This window comes from Microcebus murinus, chromosome 5 (assembly GCF_040939455.1).
Source record: "Microcebus murinus isolate Inina chromosome 5, M.murinus_Inina_mat1.0, whole genome shotgun sequence".
NCBI classification, from domain to species: Eukaryota; Metazoa; Chordata; class Mammalia; order Primates; family Cheirogaleidae; genus Microcebus; species Microcebus murinus.
The window spans coordinates 64,333,388-64,348,505 of NC_134108.1; positions in this window are offsets into that span (position 1 = coordinate 64,333,388).

The following is a 15,118-nucleotide window of genomic DNA, read 5'->3' on the forward strand; positions in this document are numbered from 1 at the left end:
AATCCTCTTTCTGTTTTCTCTACCTTGGTTTATGCCTCTACCAAGTTTCCATTACCCAAACCACAAAATTTGGAGTCATTCTTTATTCCTCCCTTTTGAGACCTGTCACATTCAGTCAGCTGACACTTTCTAAAAAGTGTCCACTGCTCCAAGTCTTTGTCATTTCTCACCTGGACTATAAGAGTATATTCTTTTATATAAATTTTCTGGGTGCCTTCTCAATAGCCATTCTTCCTGTCTCCCTGCCCCACCTCCACTGCCTCTTCTCTTTTACAAAATCCATACTTCCATTTGGAAACCAAGTTTCCACCACTGTATAAATGCTCCTCAATATGGTTGAAGTCAGTATGGCCCCCAGCTCCAGTATTGGCCTGATTGGCATAAACCAATGTGCACAGTCTCATGCCTCATGCTGCAGTGTTCAAGTAGGACTAATAAATGCAAAACTCAGAATTAACATTTAATGATTGTGGAGAAAAAATACTACTCAAATGCGAAACAGCAAGAATATAATTCTGCTTACTGATGGCAGCCATTTTGTGCTTATGAGAGGAGCCAGCCTAAGGAAAAGACAACTCATGTAGATCAGAGTAAGGACTCAGATAGAAATGGAGCCTAAGCTCTGACTGACCTCATACAGGACTTTGACCTTAATTCTAGTTATAAGCCAATTAGTCATCTTTATGCTATAAACAACCTTAGGTTAATTTTCTTTTACCTGCAACCAAAAGAACCCTAACTCAATCTGATTGACCTCACATATCCCAATTAATACAGGACCAACCACAGGATTGGTCCTCATATACCAAGGAAATCTGATTTTGTCACATACAAAAATTTTTCAGTGGCTTCAGGATAAAATGCAAACTTTCTGATATTACACACCCTACACTCTGAACATACTGAATTTCTACCAGTTCATTAGGCATGCCATAGTTTTTATGATTTAGCACCTTCACTAACGCTGTTTATTAAAAAACCTTTCCCCCCATAGATGTCTATCTTTAAGTTTCATGCCAAATGCAACTCTGTCTGTGACATCTTCTCTATACCCTTAGTGGAGTTATAATTATCTGTCCTGTATTGGCCCATCAGATTTCTGATATAACTGAATTTATGTTTTTGAAACACGATTATTACCATCTCCTGGTTTTGTTATCATTATTGGCTTTCTTATCTTTCTCCACAACTAGACCATCAAGAGTTTGTCTTTTTTTTTCGGCATATTATGGGGGTACAAATTTTAAGGTTTCAAAAAATGCCCTTTCCCCCTCTCCCCCCACAAGTCTGAGTTTCCAGCATGACCATCCCCCAGATGGTGCACATCTCACTCATTATGTATGTATATACCCGCCCCCCTCCCCCCTTCCACCTGCCCAATACCAGTTACTGTAGTACCTATGTATCCATTTAGGTGCTGCTCAGTTAATACCAGTTTGCTGGGGAGTATATGTGGTGTTTGTTTTTCCATTCTTGGGATACTTCACTTAGTAGTATGGGTTCCAGCTCTAACCAGGAAAATATAAGATGTGCTATATCACTGTTGTTTCTTAGAGCTGAATAGTACTCCATGGTATACATATACCACATTTTATTAATCCATTCTTGGATTGATGGGCACTTGGGCTGTTTCCACAGCCTAGCAATTATGAATTGTGCTGCTATAAACATTCGGGTGCAGGTGTCTTTTTTGTAGAGTGTCATTGGATATTTTGGGTAGATGCCCAGTAATGGGATTGCTAGATCAAATGGTAGATCCACTTGTATTTCTTTAAGGTATCTCCATATTGCTTTCCACAGAGGTTGAACTAGTTTGCAGTCCCACCAGTAGTGTAGGAGTGTTCCCCTCTCTCCGCATCCATGCCAGCATCTATTGTTTGGAGACTTTTTGATAAAGGCCATTGTCACTGGAGTTAAGTGATACCTCATTGTGGTTTTGATTTGCATTTCCCTGATGATCAGAGATGTTGAGCATTTTTTCATATGTTTGTTGGCCATTCTTCTGTCTTCTTTAAAGAAGTTTCTGTTCAAGTCCTTTGCCCACTTTTTTTTTTATTTCGGCATATTGTGGGGGTACAGATTTTAAGGTTTCAATAAATGCCCATTTCCCCCCCCCCCAAAAGTCTGAGTCTCCATCATGACCATCCCCAGATGGTGCACATCTCACTCATTATGTATGTATATACCCGCCCCCTCCCCCCTCCCACCTGCCCAATACCCTATTACTGTAGTACCTATGTGTCCACTTAGGTGCTACTCAGTTAATACCAGTTTGTTGGAGAATATATCTGGTGCTTGTTTCTCCATTCTTGGGATACTTCACTTAGTAGTATGGGTTCCAGCTCTAACCAGGAAAATATAAGATGTGCTATATCACCATTGTTTCTTAGAGCTGAATAGTACTCCATGGTATACATATACCACATTTTATTAATCCATTCTTGGATGGATGGGCACTTGGGCTGTTTCCACAGCCTTGCAATTATGAATTGTGCTGCTATAAATATTCGAGTGCAGGTGTCTTTTTTGTAGAGTGTCACTGGATCATTTGGGTAAATGCCCACCAATGGGATTGCTGGATCAAATGGTAGATTCACTTGTATCGCTTTAAGGTATCTCCATATTGCTTTCCACAGAGGTTGAACTAGTTTGCAGTCCCATCAGCAGTGTAGGAGTGTTCCTCTCTCTCCGCAACCACGCCAGCATTTATTGTTTGGAGATTTTTTGATAAAGGCCATTCTCACTGGGGTTAAGTGATATCTCATTGTGGTTTTGATTTGCATTTCCCTGATGATTAGAGATGTTGAGCATTTCTTCATATGTTTGTTGGCCATTCTTCTGTCTTCTTTAGAAAAATTTCTGTTCAAGTCCTTTGCCCACTTTTTAATGGGGTTATTTGATTTTTTCTTCCTAATTTTCGTGAGTTCTAAGTATATTCTAGTTATCAGTCCCTTATCGGATGCATAGGATGCAAAAATTTTCTCCCATTCTGTAGGTTGTCTGTTTACTTTCATGACTATTTCTTTGGCTGTGCAGAAGCTTTGTAGTTTGATCATGTCCCATTTATTTATTTTTGTTGCTGCTGTGATTGCCTTTGGGGACTTCTTCATAAACTCTTTGCCCAGGCCGATGTCTAGGAGAGTGTTTCCAACTTTTTCCTCTAGAGTTCTAATAGTTTCATACCTTAGGTTTAAGTCTGTTATCCAGCGTGAGTTGGTTTTTGTGAGAGGTGAAAGGCGTGGGTCCTGCTTCAGCCTTCTACAAGTGGCTATCCAGTTTTCCCACCACCATTTATTGAAAAGGGATTATTTTTCCCAGTGTATGTTTTTGTCTGCTTTGTCAAAGATTAGATGGCTATATGAGGATGGTTTTATATCAGGATTCTCATATCTGTTCCACTGGTCAATATTCCTATTTTTGTGCCAATACCAGATTGTTTTAATTACTGCAGCTTTGTAGTATAGTTTGATATCTGGCATATTGATACCTCCCATTTTGTTTTTGTTACCTAGGATTGCTTTTGATATTTGGGGTCTTCTCTGATTCCATATAAAGTGTAAAATTATTTTTTCTATATCTGTGAAGAATGCTGATGGAATTTTAATACGTATTGCATTGAATCTGTAGATCAGTTTGGGTAGTATAGACATTTTAATCATGTTGAGTCTGCCAACCCACGACCATGGTGGATTTCCATCTGTTTACATCCTCTGCTATTTCCTTCTTCAGGGTTTCATAGTTCTCCCTGTAGAGGTCTTTTACCTCCTTGGTCAAGTATATTCCTAGGTACTTTAATTTCTTTGTTGCTATTGTGAAGGGAATTGAGTCTTTGATTTGGTTCTGAATTTGATTGTTCTTGGTGTATATGAATGCTTCTGATTTCTGTGTATTGATTTTGTATCCAAGAGTTTGTCTTATTCATCGTTATGTTCCTGTGACATTTGTTGCATGGTCAATAAATGTTTCTTGAATAAACCAAACAGACAAGATCCCTGCCCCCCATGAAATTTACATTCTGGAAGTGATATGCATATAAGTCTACAAAAGCAAGGTTAACATGCTGAAGGCCATGAAAATGGCACAAAGGAATTTCTTTACAAGTACTGGATCTGATATTTTATAGCTGAGGTAATGTCATGATAGATCATCCAAATAAAGACAATGAAACTCAGAAAGAAATCTTCTAACCCTATTATTCATATAACATTCTTGTTACATATATGGTAATCTTGAAGTGAAGAACCACAAAGAGAAATAAAATAGAGAAGCTGCCCTGCTAATGATGTGTTCTCCTTAAACATGGAAGACAGCCCCTAATCTCTTTCATGGTGACAACAAGTTCCTAGGTAAGAAAATTTTCAGTTTGGCAATTTGTATTATGTGTTAAGAAAATGATCTTGATTGTCTACATTGGTCTATTAGAACTTAAAACTTCTCAAGGAAAACCTTAAATGATCAAAATCCTAATGACTTTTCACATGCTCTTGTTGAAAATATGTTCTTATCCCACATAACTTGTATTTGTATTCCTGACTACAATTCTACATCTTGAAATTTGTTTTGCATATATCTAATAGTTTCAACTATCAGTTCTATGTCATTGTATTTTCCATGTCTAATGGAATCAGCAAGTGAAGAAAATAAAATTGTATAATAAAATGAATGAACTCTAAGTTATGCATTTGTTTTACCACACAATAATCTACATTATAATCTTTTAAATTGTTTTTACAATTTATGTTGAGTATGTACGGTTGTTTTTACAGTGTAATATACATTGGGCTGGCAGACTCTCTGAACCTGAGGAGTGAGACCACATGCAGATATTGTTTTTTGAACAAGGGGCATTTTGCTGCACAGGTGTTTTGGTAATTGTGAAACACTGGGAAAAAACCCTTTTTCAATGGCACTCAGATTCACACTTCCTACTCTGCGGTGAGGTACACAGCCCGGCGCTCACACACTGAACTCCAATGTGAAACGTGTGGGAATAGTGCCTGTTGTAGCCGCTCTGCAAGGTGTTTTTCCATCATCACCACCACCGCTTCCCTCCCCTGACAACCCTCCCCATTGCTCTATTCTCCACAGTCCATCTTGCAATGTAGGCCTTCCTACATTTTCAGTTTTCTTATTTTAAATAGGGGTCAAAGAGTGTATGTTCTATTTCAAACATGCATATTTTATAACTTAGACACATAACAAGAATATGTTCTAAAAAGGAGAAAATGTCTACAACTAATTTTGATGTTAAAGAAATACACTCACCTCATACTTTCACAGAGTTTATAGCAATTAGGGAGAATAGAAATGTGATTCCATGGGCCCTACATAAGGGCCACTTTGGCAGAACACTAAAAACTATCACTTCATTGTTATTTCCATTACTTAATATAAACTAAACCAATTTTTGTAGACTCTCAATACAGTATTTATAAGTGTTTTTACTTGTTTCATCTCATTTTCCCCTGGACATTTTTCATAACGTGGCAGGTTAAGGTAGGTGGCTAGGACCCTCTGCATCCTGTGACTTACAGGAGCCGTGTGGTCAGAGACATGTGTGATTCTCAATTCTGTTAGACACACCCCTGTGAGCAAGAGGGCAAGTCACATAATTCAACAATTTCTTCATCTGAAGTGTGGAAGTTATCATGTGTATTTTTCAAGTCTGTTATGCCAACTGTGCTTTAAAAATATATTAAAATTCTAGTCCCGTATGCAATGTGCACCAGGTACTCCACAAATGTTAGTTCGGTTTCCCCACATTTCCCTATATTTCTCTCCCTCTACATACATTTTAAGTCACTTAGAGATTAACAAGTTCCTGTGAAAAGCTTACAAACAGAAAACCTATTTCTAGAAGCTTAACATGTTCGTTGTCATACATTTCCCTACCTTTAACTCCCATAGTAATATTATAGTATATATTTTCATCTAAGAACATGATGAAGTGAGAATAATGAAAGATAAAAGCCAAATTTCTGTTCAACCTCTCTTCCTAGATTTCTTATTGGATCCTTCTCGCACTAAATGCTGAATATTTTTACAAATGTGATTGTTTCCTGTGTCCCATGGTCTTCCTTCACTCAGAAGTGTAAATATCTTCCCCGAGAGATATTGGTTCCTTTGCTTTTGTTTTGATCTTTTACAAATAATTCATAATCTAAACTATTCTTCTGCTTAGTAGATACTAGAAGGAAAAATTATTTTACTGAAAGATTAAGAAACTTAGAGACATATTGCCAAAAAATTATGATGACTCTTCTCCTGTGGATTATTAAGAAAAGAATAGATATAATAGTCAAATGAGCAGAGATGATATGCATCTAATTGAGATTTAGATAAAGGTACTGCATAAGAAGAATTTTCCATTTTTGTGGCAGACACTATTTATTGCCTATTTAGTATAATAGCTATCTAGCCAACAAGATGCTGAGTTTGTTCCTGTATCAGATTATCCTGCCTTTCAGCAAAGGCTATATACCTGCCCATGTAATAGCAAGTTGGGAAGTAAATCATATTTCGTCTAAGTCAACCCATTGATCTTGCTGGTGATTGGTGTAGGAATGGGTGTGCCACATATCTGACTGATAAGAAATGAGAGAGATACTGGTGGGGTGGGAGGACTGATTTTTAGGAAGTGTTTTTTACTTCAAGAAAGTTACAGAAAAATGAATGCACCACCTGCCTTTCAATTGTTTGGAAAATATTATCTGAATCCATGGAATGTGGGTTCCTCATGACTCCAGGAGTGCAGGCCTGAGAACAAATGTCAAAAGGCTGAGGATGGCAGTATGAAGAGTTAGGGAACACCTGGGTCTTCCTTGGTACTGTTCAGTCGTAGAATTAACTAGCTTTGGAAACTCATTTTGGGTCCTGTTATTATGGGATATCCAGTTAACTAAGGCTTTTTATCTTAAGTTCAAATCACCCTAACTAATGATTTCATCAGTTCTATAAATGATACAAATGTTATGGGTGATATGGGTACAGACATCTTTAAAAAATTTGGAAACTGTATATTCTCTATTACTGCATTTGTAAGGGGTTACCCATTAGATCAGAGGACTTTTGAATTAACTACCAGCAAATGGTTAAGGCTTATTAGCCAATTACTGATAGAAATCCAAGGCTATTAATTATAATATATGCCAGGAAGGGCATCCACTTACTGATTGATTACATTTTAGATTGGAAACCGTTCTCACCTTTTTCTTTTTGGAACTCTACCACCATATTATTATTATGCACCTGCCTCTTTATTTTCCCTTGCATAAATATTCCATGCTACCATCATCCTTTTTAATCATTCTGTGATTATGGGAACATGCTGGATAATTTCTAAGGCCAGAGGAGAATGTGTTGTTTCCATTAGCTTTTCCTTGCTTAGTGTTAAAAGGCAAGATGGTTAATTCTGGGCTATCCTATAGAATCACAATCAAATGCTACTCACAAGAACTGTGAAATTCACTTATTATGTACAGAATAAACCATTAACAAGCAAATGGTCAATATGGGATTACTGAGTGAGAAAATTAAAATTCATATGGTAATAAATTAAGATCACTCTCAATTTATATTTGCTGGCAGAATATGGGGCATTGGGGAAGTAAAACACAATAATAATAATGGATGTCCTTGTAACAAATGCTCTACAACTGACAAGTATACAGAGAATAGAGGTAGCAGTGTATTTTTCATTAGAAGTCAATAGACTCTGCGAAGCTGTCAAATGTTAACTAGCTTTCCTTCTGCTCTTTGCAAAAAGGTTAATGGATACAGCACATTTTCCAAAGTGACTCTGAAAAACAAAGAATTACAAATGGTATGTGGTGGTATTTGTTTTTCTTCTTTTTTACCCTACCCTATGTAAAATCTAGAGGTTGAATGTCACATCAAAGCTCTCAGCTATCAAAAAATTGTTAATAACCACATATATGTGTGTGTGCTTGACAGTGGAGGGGTGATAGTCTCAAGCTGTATTGGAGGGTTATAAATGAATCACTGGTTGTTAGAGTGTCATATTTGAGATGAAATTTATTCATATGGGATTAAACCTTTAACTTTAACCCTTTGTAGGAATGGGCTCTTTATTTACCATTTACCAATCAAAATATTTTATAGGTTTTTATTATAAAATGTATCGTTCATGCCAAAGAGTACTAACCTATATGTACACATTAAAATAACAAAATTAACGAGCAGCCTCCAGTCTCTTCTGGTAAGGAAGAAAATGTTATCAACATTATTCTTTTCTTCTGCTTGGGAAGTAGATGTGGAACTACATTTCAGATTGAACATTCCCTTAATTTTTTTCACAGTTTTGCCACAACGTATGTATCCCTAAACATGACTAAATTTAGTATTGCATGTGTGGGGATATTTTATTCATGGAATCACATTGTATATACCTCTGTGTGTCTTGCTTTATTCACTCAGCATTCTGCTTTGGAGATTTCATTCTGAAGGATGGTTCAGTCTGTTATCCTGTCTCCAGAAATGTGTTTCTACACACACTCCTGCTTTAAACATTCTTTTTTTTTTTTTTTTAATTATTTTTTATTTTGGCATATTATGGGGGTACAGATTTTAAGGTTTCAATAAATGCCCATTTCCCCCCCTCCCCCCAAAAGTCTGAGTCTCCATCATGACCATCCCCCAGATGGTGCACATCTCACTCACTATGTATGTATATACCCGCCCCCCTCCCCCCTCCCACCTGCCCAATACCCTATTACTGTAGCACCTATGTGTCCACTTAGGTGCTACTCAGTTAATACCAGTTTGCTGGAGAATATATCTGGTGCTTGTTTTTCCATTCTTGGGATACTTCACTTAGTAGTATGGGTTCCAGCTCTAACCAGGAAAATATAAGGTGTGCTATATCACCATTGTTTCTTAGAGCTGAATAGTACTCCATGGTGTACATATACCACATTTTATTAATCCATTCTTTGATTGATGGGCACTTGGGCTGTTTCCACAGCCTTGCAATTATGAATTGTGCTGCTATAAACATTCTTGTGCATGTTTTCCAGTATATTTAGGAATAAAACAACTGAATTGTCTTAGTTGTACAAATTCACATTTTCAACAACAAGAAATATAAACTTCTCAGCTATTTTCTTTTTTATATATATTTTGCCAATTTGGTTGATGTAAAGTGGCACATATTGTAATTTTTATTTGTATTTAAATAAAAATTAACGAAGTAAGCACATTTTTCACAAGTGTATTTTCCATTTTATTTCTTTTGTTGCAGTTATTTTCCCATCAGAATATTTTTCTTTTTATTATTTTGGGAAGGTCCTTTACATATTTTGAACACCAACACATTGTCAGTTAACTGCATGGGAAATGACTATGGCTATGACTTGTGCTTTCACTATTTTTATGGCTCACATTGATAAACAGCTATTCTTAATTTTAGTAGGCTCATATGTATCAACTATTTCCTTTATGCTTTGTGCATTTTATATTTTTAAATTAATAATTCTCTACTCTTATCTTATAAAAATTGTCCAATATTTTCTTCTTTGATATTTTTTAGATATTTTTTTCCTTGCACAGTTAATTTTTTAATCTACCTGAAATTGCTTGTGTATGTTTATGGATAAACTGTTCTCTTGTATCATTTCTTAAATTGTATATCTTTTCCTCACTAAACTCTAATACCATGTTTGTTATAAATCAAATTTTCATATTTATCTGTGTCTACCTGTGTTTCCTTATCTGTTCTATTGCTCTGTTCTATCTGTGCCTCAAAAGCATTCTGATTTAAATATTACTTTGTAATGTGTCATCTGATAAGAAAATAACTCTCAATATTTTTCATTTTCAGAAATGTGTTAAATATTTGTAATCCTTTCCTTTTTGTATAGATTTTAAAATACATTTTCAAGTTCCATGAAAAACTCTGTTGCAGTTTTGATAGGAATTAAATTGAATTTGGGGAGATTAGAGAGTTGAGTATTTCCTATGTTGTATATTCTTATCCATGAGTGTCTCTATCTCTTTCCATCTAATTAAGTCTTCCTCAAATTCTTTGATTAATTTTAATTAGTTTCTTCAAAATATGATTTCTGAAATTGTTAGTTTTATTTCTATTTTGTTACTATATGAATACACATATGTGTATATTAATGTTTTAAGTGCTTATTAGAAATTTAAACTAATACAATTAATTTTATTGACATAATTGACAAACTTGCTAAATTGTTTTATTAATTCTAATAATTTTAGGTCCTAGACCAGAGTTTGGCATTTTTTTCCCTGTAAGGGGCGGGGCCAGCTAGTAAACATCTTAGACTTTGAGGGCCATATGATCTCTGTAGCTATTACTCAACTGTACGGTTGTAGCATGAAAGCAGCTACGGACAATACACAAGTGAGTAAGCATGGCATGGCCGTGTTCCAATAAAACTTCATGTACAGAAGCAGGTGGTGAGCTACTTTTTGCCAGTGGCTATTGTTTGCTGATCCCTGTTTTAGGTTGTCATATCAACTGCCAATAACAAGAGTTTTGTTTCTTCTTTTTTAAATCCTTACACTGTTTATTCATTTTTATTTTCTAACTACACTAGATAGAAAGTTGAGAATAATCTTTAACAGAAACGTTGACAGTGGATATCTAAGTCTTGTACCTGATTTTAGAGAGTACGTTTCTAATAATTCACTGATGTATGATATTTGCTGTAGGTCTGTATAAGCTTCATCAGTTTATGAAAGTTTCCCTCTATCCCTAGTTTGTGATTAGTTTTGTTATGCTCTGCATCTATTAAGGTGTTTGAATGGTTTTTCTCCTATAATCTGTTATTGTATGATTGATGTTAGTGGATTTTCTAATGTTGAACCAACATCACATCTCTTGTGCATTTGTACATGATGGTATTATATTTTTAAAATATTATTTGGTTTATTTTCCTTTTAAAAATGTTGGCATCTACTTTTATGAGTTAAAACTTGACTTGTTTCTTTTCTGTCTCTTATTGTTCTTGTCTGGTTTGGAATGAAGGCTAAAAGAGCTACATTAAATTAGTGAACTATTTCCTTTCTCTTTTTTACTCTCTAGAAGATTTTTGTATACTATCAAATCAACTTTTCCTTGAATTTTTTTTTATTTCAGTATATTGTGGGGGTACAAATGTTAAGGTTACGTATGTTGCCCTTGTCTCCCACCCCAGTCAGAGCTTCCAGCGTGCCCATCCCCCAGATGGTGCACATTGCACTCATTATGTATGTAAATACCCATCTCCTCCTCCCCTTCCCATCTGCCCGATGCCCGATAAATGTTATTCTTATATGTACACTTAGATGTTGATCAGTGAAACCAATTTTCTGGTGAATACATATGGTGCTTATTTTTCCATTCTTGGGATACTTCACTTAGTAGAATGGGTTGCAGCTCTATCAAGGAAAATACAAGAGGTGCTATATCACCATTGTTTCTTATAGCTGAATAGTACTCCATGGTATATCTATATCACATTTTATTAATCCACTCATGTATTGATGAGCACTTAGGTTGTTTCCACATCTTTGCAACTGTGAATTGTGCTGCTATAAACATTTGAATGCAGATGTCTTTTTAATACAATCTCTTTTAAGTTAACTTCTATAAAACTATCTGTGACTTTCATAATCTCTGTGTGAAGATTCTTAACCAATGATTTTTTTAACAATTACAGAATTATTCAATTTTTCCATTATTCTTGATTCATTTTTGGTAATGTGTATGTTTCTAGAAATGTATTTGACTAAGCTTTCAAATTTATTGGCATGGATTTATTCTTAACATTGTTTAATTAACCTTTTAAATTTATGCCACATTTATAGTTATATACCTGTTTGTGTTCTTACTATTATTTGAAACTTTTCTACATGTTACTTGATCTTGCCAAAGCATGCCAATTTTATTAATCTTCTCAAAGAACTATGATGTAAATGTATTAATCTTCTGTACTTTTTTCTAATTTGTTAAATTTTTCTTATCTTTTTATTACTTTTTATTTTATTAGTATTTGTTCTGTTATGTTTAATGCTTTAATTATTATTTATGTATAATTATTTTCTCATTTATATTATGGTTTGTTTTTTGACAAATGAGTTATTTAGAAATATGTTTTTAATTGCCAAACATACAGATTTAAAGTTATCTTATAATATTTATTTCCAACTTTAAGACATTTTGATCACAGACTGTTTTGTATTATTCCAATTCTTTGAATAATATGGTATATAGTCAATTTTCAGAACATTCCAAGTGTGTTTGGAAAAAACAAAAGTATATTCTCCAGTTCCTGTGCAAAGAGTTCTCTAAATGTGCTTGATATCAAACCTGTTAATTATTTGTGCAAAAAAATCCATACTCTTACTATTTTTATTTTCATAATATATCAACTAATGGGAGAGATGTATTACAATCTTTGTCTAATTTTCCCTTGAAATTATAGCAAGTAAGATACACACAAACACACAGCTACATTAAGAGCACACAGTTTATAATATTTATGTCTCCCTGCTGAGTTGAAGTTTGTATTCATTTTTCAGAAATGCTTTCTACTTAAAGTACATTTTTAATTAATTTAGCTGTGACAGTTTTCAATTGGTTTGTTTTTGTCTCATTTTGTTTATTTCTTATACTTTCAAAATTTCTATGACTTAATGCTTCATCTGTGTTTTTTATAAATAGCATAAGACTAGAATTTTACAAATAGATTCTGAATATATTTGTTTTTAATGGAAGTGTATAGTCCATTTACATTTGGTAAATTACTGACATTTGTATTTTTGAGTCTATATATTTCTAAAATGTTTTCCTCTTTGTTGATTTTTTTCTATTCAATTGCTCCTTCTGTGCTTTCAATAAATTCTGTATTTTTAATACTTTAATGGTCATCCTTGAAATTTAATATACCATATAACTGAACAAACTCCTGTGTCTATACCACTAAAAAGTAAATAGCTTTATTGTATTTTTTTTCCAAATTATACTTTTTCCAGTGTTTTACTTCTATCCTATTTTATCTTAACACACCAGGTCATGATGTTATCATTTCATAAAGTCAATGTTTGCATAGATTTATATGTTGCTTCTTTCATCTCATACTGTCCATATAGAAAATCTTTTTCCTCCTGAAGTTCTTGGAATATCATTTAGTAAGGATCTGTTGGTTAGAAATTCTCTTACCTTTTGTAAAACAAATAAACAAAAAATACTTTTTTTTACTCTTTTTCTTATAAATTTTTCCAGGTATATGATTCATTTTTTCCTCATTGAAAACATATTCTATTCCTTTCTGACTCATGTTGCTGTAAGCATAAATTTATAGTAATTGATTTTGTTTGATATCTGTTGAGCTTTGGAGGGCTGAGAATTCTTCAGTTCTGTAAGATTCCATTACATTTCCAAGTAGTGCCTAGTACTCTGTTTCAATAATGTTTCCTTCTAATCTCTTTCAGGAGGTCTTAGATGAATGTTTGATGGGTTCATTTTAATTTCTCCAATTCTTAATCTGTCCTTATATTTTGTATCTAATTATTCCAAGCTGATTCTGAAGATGTTGTTTCTTGGAACTCTTTTCATGATGGCTGGTTTTTTTGTTTATATTTTTGGTACTTATTTGAGATTCTTTCCCTCAGGAAGTGATTTTCCTGTGATTTTCTCAGGAGCACTACCCACATGTTCAACATCTCCATGATTGACTTGGTACGATTCAGGCCACACAGAGATTGTGAATATTGGCCTCAAACCCACATAATGACCAGTTATGGTATGAATTCCAAAAATGCTTTCTTTTCTTTCACCAAGAATCATCATCCAGAGCAATATAGACTAGAAGAGTATCTTTATTTTAAAAAAACATTATTGCAATTACTAATATTTTTTAAATTTCTTCTGTGCAATGGGCATGTTTTTCTAGATCCTCATTTCATTGAGTGTGTCTTCTTTCAGAGGCCTTGGCTTTGTGTAGGCTCTAGGCTTTGTCTTATGTCCCCTGTACACGTAGTCCTTTAAAGGCAATGCTAAGGACCACGTAGCATAGGCAGATGGCCCAGCCAGGCACAGAGCCCAGTGCTCACGTATCAGAACACATAATTCTGATAATTTTGGGCTCCTAAGAATTTCCCTCATTGTCTAGTAATTCAATTATGTATTTGTATACTTTTTTTAGAAAATAACATTTTGAGATGTTATGAATATTTGGTTCACAGTATTAAAGCAAAAATCAGTAAATAATCATTTTATGGAGCCACAAGTCAATATCATACATTTTTATATTGAAACAATCATTTTCCCTTTCTATAGTTACAATTACAGTAACTTGATCCCTTATTAATTTATCAGGTAAGGCAATAACTAGATTCTACACAAAATTACTTTAGTTAATCCCTTAAGTGTTCCATTAATAGAAGGGCAGTCATCATAGACACTCTGAGGATAGAGCCTGTGGCTATATTTGCTTACTATTGTATCCCTGGTACCCAGAGCAGTGTCTTCCATATAACAAATTTTCAAGGAAGAATTCCTGAATGAATGAATTTGGATGTTCTGAATAAATAAATATGCAATGCATTTTCAAGGAGTTTTCCCTAAATATTACTTCCTGTCTTTCTAATTAATATCTAGTCTATTTTTGTCTTTTCAAATCAGCCATTAGCCTATTTTCTTAGATACATAATAATCTGAAGAAATAGCATAAACAACTTTTTTTCTATTTTTTTAATGTAAAATAGAAATCATTTTCAATTATTTTTATATACCTTACCGGCTTTATTGACTCAGAAATTATCTTAACTGAATAAATCTTCTTTAGCTGTTATATTTTCCTTTGGTTGTATGGCTTCTCTAGTAATTTAGGGAGTGATCTATACACATTTCATCTTATTAAATACCTAGACAACATTATTTTCTTCTAATTTTTTACATCACTTTTAGTCATGGATACAGTCAGTTATACTGAAATACTAAAGTTGTGTAACTAGACTCATGTTTTATAACTTATGTTTTATATGACATTGGGAAAAAGTCCCCCAATCCCCTTAACCCATCAAGATTCCCAACTATGAATATCCATCAGAAATTAATATTTGTGTGTTTGAAAGTCCTTGATTAAGCAAA